This window comes from Ochotona curzoniae, unplaced genomic scaffold, assembly GCF_017591425.1.
Source record: "Ochotona curzoniae isolate NIBS_2020 unplaced genomic scaffold, NIBS_Ocur_1.0 scaffold_3208, whole genome shotgun sequence".
Classification (NCBI taxonomy): domain Eukaryota; kingdom Metazoa; phylum Chordata; class Mammalia; order Lagomorpha; family Ochotonidae; genus Ochotona; species Ochotona curzoniae.
Genome location: NW_024467106.1, coordinates 29,213,350 through 29,217,744, shown reverse-complemented (window position 1 = coordinate 29,217,744; position 4,395 = coordinate 29,213,350).

The following is a 4,395-nucleotide window of genomic DNA, read 5'->3' as shown; positions in this document are numbered from 1 at the left end:
TTTTTCAGATTTCAGCTATTCGTGGTTTTTGTTTTCCAATGAACTTTTTTAATCATTTGTATCCATTCCTGAAAATTTTTGGGCAATTTGAAATGGAATTGCGTTGAAAAGTATATTGCTTGTTGAATATAACATTTTAATGATATTGATTTTGCCTTCCAGACACGGGATTTTTCCATCTTTTGAGGTCTTTTCATTTCCTTTTTTTAATAGTTTGTAGTTTTCTTCGAATAGTCTCCTACGCTTTTGGTTAATTATTCACAGAATACTTCTTACTTTTCTCCTGCAATTTTAATTATCCTGGTGTTAATCTTCTTCTTCCATCTTGTGTTATTTGCATACACTATGGGTGTTAAAGTTTTCGTTTGTTAATTTTGTACCCTGCCACTCTCCAAACTCTCGTATAATTTCTACATTTCTGTATTACTCCTTTTTTCCTATGTATCGTTTATGTCCATCGCATATTATGAAAGCTTGACTTCTTCGTTTCCTATACTATGCCTTTTGATTTCTTTTCTTGTCTTATGCCTCTCAGTACCTCTAGACTAAGTTGAATACATGTGAACAGCGTCACCCTTGTCTTTCCAGAATCTCAGGGAAGGGTCTTAGCTTTTCTCCCAATCGTATGATACTGGCGTTGGGTTTTTCATAAATTGCTTTAATTATGTTGTGGATTTTCCCATCTATGCCTACGACACTCAGCATTTCTGAGTGGGAGACCAGAGAGGCCATCCTGGCAGACATCAGAGGGTACCCGCCTGCTCCTGAGCACACAGCATGGTGTGGGCCAGGCAGTCAGACCTCTCCCTGACACCTCCCTGCAACGTTTGAAGAATAAGGAGTGTTCAAGTCCCTCAAGGAAAGGCACAGAATAAAGAAGGAACCTTCAAAGGAAGAGAAATCAGACTGGCTGCAGCCTGCTTTTTTTTTTTTTCCTTAATTTTAAGATTTATTTATTTGAAAAAGTAGAATGATGAGAGAGAGAGAAATGAAGTTATCCTTCATCTGTCAGCTTACTCGTCAGAGGACCACAATAGGCAGAGGATGGGCCAGGCCAAAGCCAGGAGCCAGCACTCCATCCTGGTCTCTCACACAGGTGGCAGGAACTCAAAATCTGCACCATCCTCTGCTGCTTCGCACGTACCTTGGTAGAGAGCTGGATCAGAAGTTGGTGTGGGCACTCAGGATGCCAGCATCCCCAAATGGTGGTTTAGGCCACGGTGCCACCACACCTGCCCTGGCTCCAACCTCTTGCTGCCCTTGAGCCTTCTGTAGGATGTCTGCATGTTCAGAAGAATAAAAAGTTAGGATTCAATCATTTGATGTCCAACCAAGCTACAAATAGTATTTGAAGTTCCAAGAAAGGGGCACCTGCTTAGCACCTGAAGTGCAGACGGAGTGACCAAATGTCTGTACATGCCTCCCTAGTCTTGAAGTAAAAACTAGAACAATTAGTTGCTTGTGTAGAAGCTTGAGAGGGGTTTTGAGTAAATAAAAAGGACAGCTTTTTCTTGCGCTGTTGTGAGAACACACCAAGTGTCTGTGTCTGTGTCTTTTTTTAATGTTATTTTTTTTTAAAGATTTATTTTATTTTATTTTATTTGTATTGGAAAGGCGGATATACAGAGAGGAGAGACAGAGAGGAAGATCTTCCACCCAATGATTCACTCCCCAAGTGAGCGCAACGGTCGATGCCATGCCAATCCGAAGCCAGGAGCCTCTTCCGGGTCTCCCACGCAGGTGCAGGGTCCCAAAGCTTTGGGCCGTCCTCGACTGCTTTCCCGGGCCACAGGCAGGGAGCTGGATGGGAAGCGGGGCTGCCAGGATTAGAACCTTAGAACCGGCACCCATATGGGATCCCGGGCGTGCAAAGCGAGGACCTTAACCACTGCACCACCGCGCTGGGCCCGTCTGTGTCTTTCTTTATCGCCGACTTCACGTACCCTTCCCGAGCTCTGAACTCGGCTAGAGCTGGACTCCGGCACAAAACAAGGCCTGGGGAACACATGATATGAAAGGACAGTGAGAACATGCAATTAAACAGAAAAATCGGGGAAATTGTAAAAATTGTACAGAACTTTAAAAGATGAAATATTTACCATGGGACCAATGCATTGGCTCGGCTGGCTAATCCTGCTTACATCCCATGGTGCCAGCACCCCATATGGGTACTGGCTTGTATCCCAGCTACTCCCCTTCCCACCCAGCTCCCTGCTTGTGGCCTGGGAAAGCAGTCAAGGATGACCCAAGTCCTTTGGACCCTGTACCAACTTGCGAGATCAGGAAGAAGCCCCTGGCTCCCAGCTTCGGATCAGCTCAGCTCTAGCTGTAGCAGCCATTTAGGGAATGAATCAGTGGATGGAAGATCTTCTCTTTATCTCTCCTCTGTAAATTTGCCTTTCAAATAAAAATAAATGAATCTTTTTTTAAAAGGTCACCAAAAAGTGGCAAAAAAAAGACTTGGGAAGTACTGATTTCCTTTGAACTAATATTCATTAAAAACATGGGTAGAGAAAAAAAATGAAAAGAGCCGCTTGTGAAATTTTAGACAGTGTTTATCATATGCAAATATACATATAAATGTATAATGTGTGGAATAGAATTACATAGCATGTGTGCTATATGTATGCACATATACATATAGCCTACAGATGATAGAACAAAAAGAGCTCATGGTTCACATACCAATCAGCAAACACGGGCAGAAGCAAGCAAGCACTCGGACGATTGTTACATGATGCATATAACACCAAATAAATCTTGCTACAGTGAATGCAAATAGGCTGAATTCTTTTACTTCCTGACAAAAATTCTTAGATTTTGCACTTCGCCCAAATAGACACATTCAAAGAAAGTGAAATAGCAATGCAAAGAGCAAATGAGAGCCAGCAATTCTATTCCTAGCAAAGGATATTCCTGAAAAGTGTGCATCATTTTAATTCCATCTTTCATAAACTTGGCCAAGCACCCTCACGGAGCAATATACAAAGCAACACAAGCAGAGACTTACATGTGTATGTCAGCATTGGCCACTGTGTTCTTCACAATGGCCTAAAGGTAGAAGTGGCCTAAATGCCTAAATGTCCATGTAGGGATAGTTGAATAGGATAGATGTGGTGTAAAAAGGGGACTTCAAAAAGTGAGTGGAAAATGAAAAGTTTATTTTGGTATCAAAAAAATTGAAATTCACCTGCTAGACTAGAGGTTTCCAGAAGGAGGGCTAGAAGGAGGGAGAATAAGGAGGGACTGCTTAAAGGTGTCAATGGTGATGCTTGCTCAACAGAGTGTCATTAACACCACTAAAATAAATATACACTTAAAAAACAATTAAAACCTGGGGCTGGTGTGATAGCTTAACTGGCTAATTCTCTATTTACAAGCACCAGCATCTCACATGGGTGGTAGTTTGTGCCCTGGCTGTTTCACTTTCCATCCAGCTTCCTGCTTGTGGCCTGGGAATACAGTTGAGGATGGCCCAAAGCCTTGGAATTCTGTACCCATGTGGGAGACCAGGAAGAAGCTTCTGGCTCCTGGCTTCAGATTAGCTCAGCTCCAGTTGTGTGGACATTTGGCGAGTGAACCATCAGATATAAGATCTTTCTCTTTGTCTTTCCTTTTTTCTGTAAATCTGCCTTTCCAATAAAAAATAAATTCTAAAAGATGGTTAAAGTGATACAATAAACATTAAAAAATAGATGCGAGTAAGTTATATACCAAGATACATGTAAACATAAAGAAAGCAGAAAGGGGAAGGTGTTGTGGAATGATAGAGTTACCGCCACTTAGGATATCTGCATCCCACAGCAGAGCACCAGTTTAAGTCCTGGCTGCTTCACTTCCAATCCGTCTTCTTGTTAATGAACTCAGGAAGGCAGCAGATGCTGGCCCAGGCTATGGGGTCCCTGCTATCCATGGGGGAGACCTGGTGAAGCTGCTGGCTTCAGTCCAGCCCAGCCCTGGCTGTTATGGATACTTGGACAGTAGCCAGTAGCTGACAGATCTCTGTCTCTGTCTTTCAAATAGATACTTAAAACTAAAGGAAAAAAGAAAAGAAAAATTAGGATAAAGACATGTAAGATTTTTTAATGAGAAAAGAATGCATTAGAAATGGAAAAAAAAAAAAACTGGTTAGAATGGATAATACAAGAAAATACAAATTGGCCAAATGTGCCCAAAGCATATTAGATCTCAAGAAATTGAGAAAGTTATTAAAGAACTGCATTCAGAAGTGTAATTGGGTTTTATGGACGGATTATTTTAAATCCTTAGGAAATAGGTAACTTTTTGGAAGAAGTCCTGAAATGCTTACAAGTGTATTTTTGAAACTAGCCCAACTTTATACCAAAAACTAGAATCCAGTTTCAGTTGTGACATGAATGGAGTGGGTCTTTTCTG